The 12,581-nt window shown below is 41.4% G+C and overlaps 1 protein-coding gene across 4 annotated transcripts in view; it reads left to right on the top strand.

Annotated features, from left to right (window-relative positions):
- Nucleotides 1–6,529: 6,529 nt before the first annotated feature.
- The window catches only part of PLD1 (phospholipase D1), a 210,026-nt gene continuing 203,974 nt past the window's right edge, over nt 6,530–12,581 (top strand). For 2 of the 4 annotated variants that reach the window (XM_002814286.6, XM_002814285.6), the window contains exon 1: nt 6,530–6,648. The gene's annotated coding sequence lies outside the window, so the exon portion shown is untranslated. Of the gene's footprint in view, nt 6,785–7,217; nt 7,618–12,581 lie in introns of those variants that run through there. The other 2 variants (XM_054552993.2, XM_054552994.2) reach the window with 2 other exon arrangements.

Here is a 12,581-nt window from a genome sequence, read left to right as displayed (position 1 = left end):
ATAGAAAAATGCAACGCTTCTGATTAGTTGACAAAAAATATTGATCTCTAAGACACTGGATGAATTGGTTGTGGTAGAAAAGTCTTCTTAAAGAGTTCTTGCTTGTCTGCAAAGTTTACTCAATTCTGTTTTAATTCAGGTCCATGATCACCTATTCATAATTCTAAAATCCAAAATTTCTGAAAACCGAAAGTTTTATTTGTGACTCACTTGGCAGCAAAACCTGATCTGAATTGATTTGAAGATATTTACAGTCTATTTTTCCATGCGATATGCCTATTCACATCTTTTGCTGCAGAAATATGAGGGTGTTTAACTGTGGGGTACAGCCCCAGACCTCGTCAGGGGTATTAAATAATATATGCTATATGAATTGTATATAGTTTCTGAAATCCATAGAATTCTGAATATGATAAATTCATCTGATCCTAGGAGTTTTGGAGCTTGTGGAGTTATGCAAGTACCAGCACAGAATAGGAGATGAATAAAGAATTGCCGTGTTCTTGACTTGCAAGGGTCTTTTCCAATGTATTTTAAAGTTAAGGGTCTATAATTCTGAAATTTCTTGCCTGATTTTTTGTTGTTATAAGGATAGAAGAATCCCATTTTTGGGCAGAGGTTCTGTAATTCAGGGTCAGCATGTCAACTAACAGATTGTTCCACATACACATATTTTTTCCTACAGGGGAGTTCTGATTCCCAGGAACACCCTGAGGGCAACTGAAGCTGAGACGTTTCTGATAAATTCTTTTGCTTTATGTGGGGTGTGGGGTAAGGGTGTCTTGACTGGCCTTACAAACTAGCCTAAGGCATGAGTTTAAAAGTGCACCTTTAAGGCAACAGATTGTACAAGTGTGAAAAACGATACCAGCAACAGTTTAGTGTGAGTGTCCACAGGATGACCTTCCTACTGGAAAATGAAGAATGATGCAGGAAGATGAAAATGTTTTCCAAACCCCTTGGCTATCAGCAAATGTTTGCCAAGAAAACACTTCTATAATTCTCCGGAGGTTCTAAGTGATTAGAAAGCACACAGGCAGGGATCCAACTGACTGTCACCCTGGGAGGTTTTACCATTCTTACAATCATTAAACAACATTTATAACAAGTCTTTCTATTTCTATTCTTTTATTTTACAGAAAACATTTGCTTAGAAAAAACAATACTAAAATTTATATGGAACTACAAAAGACCCAGAATAGCTAAAGGTATCCTAAGCACAAAGAACAAAACTGGAGGAATTATATTACCTTACTTCAAATTATACTATGGAGCCATAGTAACCAAAACAGCATGGTACTGGCATAAAAACAGACACACAGACTAATGGAACTGAATAGAGAACCCAGAAACAAATCCACACATCTACAGTGAATTCATTTTTTACAAAGGTGCCAAGAATATCCACTGGAGAAAAGACAGTCTCTTTAATAAGTGGTGCTGGAAAAACTGGATATCCATATGCACAAGAATGGAACTAAAACCCTATCTCTTATCATACACAAAAATCAACTCAAAATAGGTTAAAGACTTTTTTTTTGATCCAATGATAGTTTTTCTTACATACCATTTACAGTTGCTTTTCCATTAAAAGCTATTCATATATGTGGCTCCCTTCATAATCCTTTTAAACATAGTAGCCCTACAGACTTAACCTGTAAGTTACTATTATCCTTCATTTTATTTTATTTACAAAATGGATTAAAGACTGAAATCTAAGATTTCAAATTATAAAACCCCTAAAAGAAAACACTGAGGAAACTCTCCAGGACATTGGAGTGAGCAAAGATTTCCTGTGGAGTTTATGGATTTTTTTTTTTTTTTGGAAACTGAATTCAATTGTGCTTATAGTTCTTTAATATAATTGCAGCAACCAATTGGCATATAATTGTGTTACTCCAAACAAATATTCATTTTTAAATGGCTTTTTGTATGTTTGCTTATTCACTAATCATGCTAGTTTGCATAAATGTGCAAATCCATGAAAACAAATAAAATTATAAAAGTTATGAAAACATTATCCCATTACTGGATATATACCCAAAGGATTATAAATCATGCTACTATAAAGACACAAGCACACGTATGTTTATTGCAGCACTATTCACAATAGCAAAGACTTGGAACCAACCCAAATGTCCATCAATGGTAGACTGGATTAAGAAAATGTGGCACATATACATCGTGGAATACTATGCAGCCATAAAAAGGATGAGTTCATGTCCTTTGTAGTGACATGGATGAAGCTGGAAACCATCATTCTGAGCAAACTGTCACAAGGACAGAAAACCAAACACCGCTTGTTCTCACTCATAGGTGGGAACTGAACAATGAGAACACTTGGACACAGGGCAGGGAATATCACACACCGAGGCTTGTCGTGGGTTGGGGGGCTGGGGGAGGGATAGCATTAGGAGATATATCTAATGTAAATGATGAGTTAATGGGTGCAGCACACCAACACAGCACATGTATACATATGTAACAAAACTGCACATTGTGCACATGTACCCTAGAACTTAAAGTATAAAAAAAAAGTTATGTAAACATTGAAAATACAGAAATATTTCAAATAAGTCATTAGATAAGGGGAGTTGGATCCATTTGGGCTTGTTGGATATGAAAAAGCTTCACAGGGACTGGCTATGGGTGACTGAGAAGACTTATTTCTGGTATTGCAGGGGGAGCTGTAGGCGTCAGTGTGGGACATTTATAGTCACATGGTAGGCAGCTCACAAGTCGACCGTTGCTGGAAAAAATGATGAAACATACAAATGGGCCACAGGAAGCTGAAATGAGGATACAGAAACACAATGGTCTGCACATCTTGGCAATATCTGCTGTGTTGCTGTGTTCCTCATTCTCTCTTGAGATTTTTGGTGTTAGCCACTGTCATTTTTTTACAAAAAATTAGAGCCTCACTAACGACACTGTTCTGATCTTTCAGTGAGTCACTGTTATGGTGGTTGAAGTGATTTATGTCATCAGGTGACTGGGGATACAACATCTTGCTCTATACTCCATGTCTCTAGAGAAACATGTGCATCGGTTAATTAACATTAGCAATTAGATGTTTGTGAATGAATGAATGAAATGAATGGTTGCTAATCCACAGACTGTCAGGTGGACTGAAGGGCACAGAAGTCATATAGATTATGTCAGTGAGGATTATTGGGGACAAATAATGAATGCAGACTTGCTATCTGAAGGAAAAGGGCACCAGGGCCTCGCAAAATCAAGACAAATTGGAAGAACAGCAGAAACTAAGGAAGCAACAAAAAGATTAAAAAAAAAAAAGACCCACAAAACCTAGGAAGTAAAAGTTTCCTAGGTTTTACTGGTCAGGGTAAAGCTGCTGATGGGACCGCTTCTGTCTCTGTTCAATAAGCTCAACCTCAAAGATCACCAGCTCCCTCATCCCCTGAGATTCAGTCCACCTGGCCTATAGGGTAAATGGAATGGTGGTGGGAATATGGAAGAAGGATCTGACCTTCACTTTTGAGGTTACTGCTTGAAATTGCTGTCTTGCCAGGACTGTGCCTATTTCGGGAGAGGTAATTTTCTATAAGAAAATGGAACTGTCAGAAAAGATGATAGATGTTGGTATCCCAAAATGACCTAGATGATCTGGATGGCAGTGCTTATATCAAATGTACCACAATGGAAAATCTGGGGGAGCACCATTAGTATGTCACTTTGATAAAATAGTTCTGTTTCTGTTGAAAGCATTATTGCAAATTAACAAGAAACTAATTTACCATAGAAAAAGAACAGGTACTGGACATGAATAGATCATTTTCAGTAAATGGTACAAATAATAACATGAAAAAATGGTGTTCAGCATCGCTGATTATAAAAAAGTTGATTAAAACAAGATATGATTTTGATTCATGACATTTTCAGGTTATAAGCAAGGCAATATTTAATACTGGAAGGTATTTTTGCAGCATCACACAGCACCTTAAAAATGTTTCTAAATGCTGATCCAGTATTTCTACTTTAAGGAATCTGTCCTAAGGATGTAGAGATCTTGACAAAGATGATGAAACGTAGTGTTCATTCTAGCATGATTTGTAAACTGCAATAAAGTCTGAAAATATCCTAAAACATTTGATAGATGATTGCAATATTCTTCAACCACAGAAATGATAACTTAAAGAAAGTTTAATAACAGTAAATAATCAATTTATAAATACTTAGATAAGGAAGATTCTAAACTCTGTACAGCATGGTGTTAATTTTATAACAAACCTCTAGGCATAGAAAAAATAAGGAAATATACTAAATGCTAATAGAGAGTGTGTGTGTGTGAGTTACAGGTGATTTTCATTAAAAATGTTTTTCTGTGGTCTCTAAAACATAGATGTAAAAATTTTTTTTCTAAAATACAGATGTTAAAATTATAAAAATGACCATATATTGTTTTGATTCTCAGAAGAAAATAGAACAATTAAAAGGATTTCAAATACCACTTTGACAAAAATGTCAAGTGCATATTGAGATGAATGTATAGCATGATTACTTAGTCACTGTTTCTTGACATCTTTGAAGATATGAAAGATTTGGAAAAAAATCACAAAATCTCTCAGGCAAATAAAAATAATTACATACAAAATCATACTACTTCTAAAACTCATGTTTGGGAGTCCATAAGCTCAAGTTCATCTCTAAACAACATATGGCATTTCCTATTTTATTCCTCTATCTCAGGGAGGCAGAAATTCAGTTATTGTAAGGGCACTTAGATAATGTTCTTTCTTTTTTTTTTTTTTTTGAGACAGAGTCTTGCTGTGTCACCAGGCTGGAATGCAGTGGCGCAATCTCAACTCACAGCAACCTCCTCCTCCCAGGTTCAAATGATCCTCCTGCCTCAGCCTCCCGAATAGCTTCGATTACAGGCACCTGCCTCCACCTCCGGCTAATTTTTGTATTTTTAGTAGAGCCAGGGTTTTGCCATGTTGCCCAGACTGGTCTTGAGCTCCTGACCTCAGGTAATCAACGCGCCTCGGCCTCCCAAAGTGTTGGGATTACAGGCGTGAGCCACCGCGATTGGCCTAGATAATTTTATTTCTAATTAGATTTAGTAGAAAGACCTATTGTTGGAGGCAAGTGCCAAATGTTTTCATAGTGACACTTAAGAATTTGGGATGCAATTTTATAGACTGCTGCTTCTCAACCAAAAGCATTATAATTTCTAAAGACAAGCTTGTAAGAATGCAGTTACGTGTGTCCACAAGACTTATCAGACCATCTGTGACTAATAAAGCTTGAGAAAGAGGGGAGGAGAGAGGGTATTCTGCCTTCCAGTAACATGCTTGTCTGAAACTTGCTAAACTCCTCTTAGGCAATACTCTGCTCAGAGAGCCATGTGTTTAATTGTAAAAATCTGTCAGTATCATAGGATTCAAAAGACATCAATCATTTATGTCAACAAGGAAAGAGTGAGGGCTGTGTGACTCTTCTATCATTAGGAAAAGATGTGCTCAAGAGACAAAAATGTGGTCTAAGGAGGGCTGAGCAACTGTAGGTTATAGGAAAACTGAGTTCCAGACTATAATTTGGTCCCCCTCCCCTAATTTGGACTGGTATATTATATTTTTCATTTCATGCAATGCCATGTGTGCAGTAAGACATTATGTAACTTGGTCAGTCTCGGTTGTGTAATATCCACTAAATGCTTTAAAGTGGCTGACGTTATTAGCAGTTTGGTGCATGGGGAGGCCATTGCTTCCCTTGGCTTTGGCGGGATGCAATATCGTGTAATGAGGTTGGAACTGGCCTATATTCAAAATTACATTCCCAAAGGGCTGCTATTCAAGCCACATGACAACTGCTTCTCTTTTTCTTAAGACTTTATTCTAAGTGGACTAAAAACAGCAAAATTGCCGTGTTTGAACGGTTCCATAGGTGGAATGGGTCTTTTCCCTGTTTTGCTCCCAATTTATTATTTTAAGCTAAGATTTCTGAATTATACCCAGTTTTAGAGACATTGGGACACAAATTCCCGTCCCCCTCCATCTAAGCTGTGTGACCTCAGGCTGGTTCTGAGCCTTCATTTCCTTACCTGTAAATTGGCGATAACACTTCCCTAAGGAGGTGCAAGAAGGTTTATAAAGACGCCAACAAAGCTCCAGTCTCTTAATTATGTCACCTCAGGCAAGTTATTTAGCCGTTTGATTTGCTGATTCCTTACTTATAAGTTGGACCAGTTGTGGCTACTACCCGCAGTAGTCGAAGAATAGATATCATAGGCAAAGCTCCGGGAAAGGTGGCTGGTCCTTGGCGGCTCGAGAGGACCTGATAATGGTCCTGCTAGCGAGCATTCCCTAGGGTGATGCGGTCGAGTTATGAAACTTTGGGAAAAGAGAGAACAAGGAAAGCGGGCGATCAGAGGCCCAGTCGCGAGACCTGCCCCGCTGGGGCCGCCAGCCGGCACCGCGACACCCCGGGACCTGGCACCGCCTCGCTCCACCCCTGCGAATCCGGGGCGAATCCGGGCGGAGAGTTCCTGCCGGCAGCGCAGCGCAGAGCCCCCTCCGGCCCGCCCTCTCTCCCTCCCTCCGGCAGAGCTCCAGCTGTGCCAGAGGCACGCGAGCCCTGAGAGTCCGCCGCCAACGCGCAGGTGCTAGCGGCCTCTTCGCCCTGCAGGTAGGAGCCGCGCCGAGACCCGGATCACCGGGCGCCCGTGGGAGCTGGGTTTCCACTGCCCTCGCCCTCCGTCCCTCCTCCCGCCCAACCTGGGCAGCTGGCCGCTCCCCGCCCAACTTGGACGAGACTTCAGCGAGTGAGTCGGCGGCGGACTCCCTAGCGATCCCCAAGGGCCTCCCTCGCACGCCTTCGGGTGGAATTCCTGCAGGGTGAAAGCTGACAACTCTGGCACGCACTTTTGCTGCGCGGGCGGCTGCCTGGAGCGCAGAGTCGCGCAGGCTCAGGCTGAAGCCCAGGCGTCCTCTGCAGGATGCACCGCTTCGCCGCCAAAGGGCTTCGGGTGCAGTGTGTGTGGTGTCCCCAGGTCATCCGGGCGCCCTTGGTTCGGGTGCGCGGTGGCATGACTGGGCTGGTGGGGGCAATGGGACCAGCATCCCGTACCAACCAGGAAGTGCCGCGTCCCAAGGCTTCGAGCCCAGCCCGCAGAGCACGGTCCCGGGGGTGTGGTCACAGCTGCTGACCGCGGCTCCCGCCGTGTGCTGTGACCACTCGGAGGTGGGGCGAGGGGGCCGGGGGCCAGCAGCAGGGCGTGTGTAAAGGGTCTTGTTCCTCACAATACGATTCAAGGTATTTGGGACGTAGGGCTCAGATCCAGGAGTGCGGTCCTCCAAGCCTTCCATAGGATTTTGTGACGCCCTTGAGAACCGCCCTTGTAGACTCAGTCCTGAACTACCACCACGCCTGTATTTGCTCCTCCTCATCTTGGATTATTGCTTTCTTTACTTCCTCTGTGAAGCACTAAATACTAGTAGCTTTTTAAGAACAGACCACAACAGTTTCTTCGTTTGACCATCACTGTCTCTAGAATGGGGAGTTCCGTTATCAGCCAGCCCTGCCAATTTTAGTTAAGATAAGCCTTTGTGGGCCTCCAAAGTCCTCTGAGAGACTAGGTACCCAGAGACCTCTGAGGTATGTTAAATGGTTTAATTCGTGGTGGTGCAATGAAAACTTAAAGAAGGAAAGGAATCTGCAATTTGAACTGTTAACAGACCCCACATTTACACACTGCCTATTTGAATAAGAATCTCTTTCGGTATTAAATGTTTTGTGACACACAAGTGAATTTGTACACAGTCTTTTTAGCTTGAATTTGTAGACAGCCTTTAAATGTTGTTTGGGGATCTTTGGACTAATTGTATAAGCTCTCAGTCTGGCTTCTCAAGAACCAGTACAGTTAACAATCCATATAAAAAGTTGGAGTGCTGCCTGGGTGCGGTGACTCACGCCTGTAATCCCAGCACTTTGGGAGGCTGAGGCGGGCAGATCACCTGAGGTTAGGAGTTTGAGACCAGCCTGGCCAACATGGTGAAACCCCGCCTCTACTAAAAATACAAAAATTAGCCAGGCGTGGTGGCACACGCCTGTAATCCCAGCCCCTTGGGAGGCTGAGGCAGGAGAATCGCTTGAACCCGGGAGGCGGAAGTTGCAGTGAGCCGAGATGGAGCCATTGCACTCCAGCCTGGGCGACAGGGCGAGAATCTGTCTCAAAAAAAAAAAAAAAAAAAAAAAAAATTGAATGCTAAGGCTTTGAGGAAAAAGTGTCTTTACAATGTTTGTCCCTGATGACAGAATAATTATGAACTATAGTAAACACTGTACAATGCTCATTTAGGTTTGTAGACTTACTTATAACCAGGTAGTGGGGAACCCTGCTTCTTGGAAGTTGTATGTTTACTTAGTGTTTCTTAATTAAAAATAAAATTACAAATTTTATTTACCTTTAACTCTTATAGGGTTTTTATTTTTGTTACAAAGGAAAAGTAGGACTGTCATTATTATTATTATTATTATTTTTTGAGATGGAATCTCGCTCCGTCGCCCAGGCTGGAGTGCAGTGGCGCGATCTCGGCTCACTGCAAGCTCCGCCTCCCGGGTTCACGCCATTCTCCTGCCTCAGCCTCCTGAGTAGCTGGGACTACAGGCGCCTGCTGCCATGCCCGGTTAATTTTTTGTATTTTTAGTAGAGACGGGGTTTCACCGTGTTAGCCAGGATGGTCTCGATCTGCTGACCTCGTGATCCGCCCGCCTCGGCCTCCCAAAGTGCTGGGATTACAGGCCTGAGCCACCGCACCCGACCCTATTTTTTTTTTTTAATAATTTGAAATTTTATTTTAGATACAGGGGTTACATGTACAGGTTTGTTACATGGACATACAGCATGAAGCTGAGGTTGGGGATACAACTGATCCCGTCACCCAGGTGGTGAGCATAGTACCTGATAATTTTTTAACTTTTGCTCTGCTTCCTCCCTCCCACGTCTAGTAGTTCCCAGTGTCTATTGTTGCCGTCTCTATATCCATAAGTACCCAATGTTTACCTTCCACTTATTAGTGAAAACATGCAATGTTTGATTTTCTGTTCCTGCATTAATTTGCTTAGGATAATGACCTCCATCCGCATCCATGTTTCTACAAAGGACATGATTGTGTTACTTTTTATGGCTGCATGGTATTCTATGATGCATATGGACCACATTTTCTCTTATCCGGTCCATAGTTGATGGGCATCTAGGTTGACTCCATGTCTTTGCTATTGTGAACAGTGCTGTGGTGAACATATGAATGTGTGTGTGTTTTTAGTAGAACAACTTATTTTCTTTTGGATATATACCCAATAATGGAGCTGCTGGGTTGAATGGTAGTTCCGTTTTGAGTTCTTTGAGAAATCTGCAACTGCTTTCCACAGTGACTGAATTAATTTACGTTCCAACCAACAGTGTATAAATGTTCTCTTACAGGATGTTTTTAAAAAAATTTTTTTTTCTTTTAATTTCACTTTTGTTGTGGTAAAATATGCACAACATAAAATTTACCATTGTAGCCATTTTTAAGTGTACATGTGGTGGCATTAAATACATTCACATCATTGTGCTACCATCACCACCATCCATCCACAAGACTCTTCATCTTTCTTACAGGGTTTTAATAACATTTAAATGATAATGGTTGTGTTGCAGGCTTTCGTTTTATCGCTAAGCAAGGTTTGAGTTCTTTCTCGTAGCTTTAGAGAAATGCACCTTTTAAACTTTTTTTTTGAGACAGGGTCTCACTCTGTAGCCCAGGTTGGAGTGTAGTGGCACAACAGCCTTGACCTCCCAGGCTCAAGTGATACTCCCACCTCAGCTTCTGAGTAGCTGGAACTAGAGGTGCGCATCACCACCCTTGGCCAGTTTTGTTTGTTTTTTTTGTAAAGATGGGGTCTCACTGTGTTGCTAGGGCTGGTCTTGAACAGCTGGGCTCCAGCAGTCCTCCCACTTCGGCTTCCCAAAGTGCTGGATTACAGGCATGAGGTACCATACCCAGCCGAGAAATGCACTTTTAAAAGAGAAAAGGTAAAAAGCCATAGCCAGACTGTTTAACAAATCTTATCTGCAGCAGGAAAGGCCTAATACATTACTGTTTCAGGATAAGCTTGTGATGTATTTAAACTTGTGTCTAAGGGTATTGTGGGGTTTAGCTGTCAAGAGGAAGGAACACGTAAGGGAGTTATTGTTATTGATCATTTCCTCTCCTGAGTATCTATCAGAAAAATAACAATTGTCAGTGTTGTCCTCTTTAGCAGTGCAATAGTACCTATCGAAATTATGCTTGAGCTCAGGTAGTGTTGCCTTTTTAGTAACTAAAAGCGGTGTGTAGCAATTTCCTGTCCGTCCCAGATGTTTACTAAAGATTGATACTAGGGGACCCAACACATAAGATATGTCTCTTTAAACTTGTGGTTAGGCTGCGTCATTGTTTTCACAAGAAAAGCTATAGCTCTGCAAGGTCTCGGTTTACGTTTACAATCCTTTAAGTCTTAGCACCACAAAATAAAATGTATTCGCTAGGGTGTGGCTAAAAGTTGTTGCGGGGTTAAAATGAGAAACATGTAAACCTAACTTTCCCATAAGCCTGTGACATTTCTGATTACAAAGAGAATCATACAAATTGCATCTTATGCTTCAGTGGGAACACATTCCAATGTGTTAGTTTCCCTACATTCACAGTGCCGTGTAAAATCTGGACCCCAGCTGTTTTAGTGCTGGGTTACTAAGCAAAAGTGTATGTTATGTAAGTGTTTCATAGTGTCACAGTTTTTTTTTTCTGTTGTGAAACTTTCTTAATTTTTAAATTTATTGAGCAAACATTACAGCGACAGAATAAAATGAATTATTTATTTAATAAACACTTACATGGTGTTTACTTTGTGCCTTGCACTCATCTGAGCATTTTACAAACATGAATACATTTAACCCTCAAAACAACCCTGTAAAATAGGTAATCTTATTATGGCCATTTTATTTATTTATTTATGTTTGTTTTATTGTATTTTATTTTGTAGAGATGGGGTCTTGCTATGTCGCCCAGGCTAGTTTCAGACTTCTGGGTTCAAGTGGCCCTCCTACCTTGGCTTCCAAAAGTGCTGGGATTCCCAGGCATAAGCCACTGAGCCTGGCCTATGCCCATTTTATAGATGAGGCAGTTTGAGGCATAGTGAGATCCCACAACTAGCACATGGCAGAGCTGGGGATCCATCCCAGGCAGCTTGCACCCAGAGTTTTGACACTGCTGTCTGTCTAGAAAAAAACATAACCTGTGATTCCATCCTCTTAACAAACTGTTTATTAGGTTTTTTTAATCCCATTTTGTCCTTGTTCTTTGACATAATCGCAATTATAGTGCAACTCAGACAATCTGTTCAAGTCCTTTATTTTTCGGAAGAAGAAATTAAGGTGGAGCATGGGTATGTCCAAGGGTGGAAACACTGGGGCAGGGTCCTGGAGATCCTCTGCTGTGCCAGGCCTTAACTCCTGATTGTGAGGAGACTGGGCCAGGGATCCTGGGAGAGTCTGGGAGGCCAGGTGTATTTGGAAGGGGTTGGGTGTTATGTGCAATATTTCCAGAGGGAAGCATTTCAATATTTTAATAATTGTTATGACCATACTAGAGCTAATCTGCTAAATAAGGGCCCACGTTATGGCAGACTGGGTCATGGGAGGTCTTGCTTCCTAGGGCTCCAGAATCCTGGATTGCTTCCCCCGTTGCTGCTAATGCCCGTGACCCTCAGCTCCCCTCTGGATGAGGGCAATATTTTATTCTGTACTCAATCATTTTTTGAACTTTTTGGATCTAGAGTTGAGAACCTTTTGGAAGCCTCTGACGCACAAAAGAAAACCAGCCAAAGGCAACATGGAAATAAAAATAACTAGTTTAGTCAGTTCTTTTGTTAAGAAAGAGAGAGAGAGACTTCTGAGGCCATAAACTTATGAACTTTATATTAAGAACAGGAAAATAAGGATTCAGAATTTAACAGTGATCTTTTTCAAAGTAGGCTTTTACAGATGGCACATTTAGATGAAGGAGAATAGGAATAAACATGGGGAAAAGGAAAGCCGTAGAAAGGGAGGGGAGAAGCAAATGCAGAGACGAGGCATTGGCAGAGGGCCACAGATAGGAAGCAGGGAGCTAATACCTTTGTCAATTCTTTACAAAAAGCCTTGCGTCTCAGTGTGTTACCACTGGATGATGCCTTCAAAATATCATAAGCAGTTGCAAATGATCTTTCCTTTGGTTTATCTTGATGGGATCTTAATGTTTAAACTGTTGCTAATCAACAAAGCATGCGGACAATAAGATACAAGGGAACTCTTAGCCCCTGATTGGGATCTTCATAACAGTCTAGTCTAGTTTAGTTTATGCCACTTTCCATGAGTGGATTTTATATGTAGTGTGATATTAGAATCACTGGATTTGCCATTATTTTTCTATTGACTGTCTTCCCTGTGAGAGGGCAAGGTCCTTGAGGTCACAGACTGTGTTTTTGTCATTTTTGTGTCTCCAGTATCCATTGTAGTGTACAATAGATGTGAATTGAATGAAAGGGTACATGGATGA

The sequence above is a fragment of the Pongo abelii genome, chromosome 2 (genome assembly GCF_028885655.2).
Source record: "Pongo abelii isolate AG06213 chromosome 2, NHGRI_mPonAbe1-v2.0_pri, whole genome shotgun sequence".
Classification (NCBI taxonomy): Eukaryota; Metazoa; Chordata; class Mammalia; order Primates; family Hominidae; genus Pongo; species Pongo abelii.
Note: the sequence above shows the minus strand (reverse complement) of the source record. Positions and strands in the feature narration are given on the sequence as shown.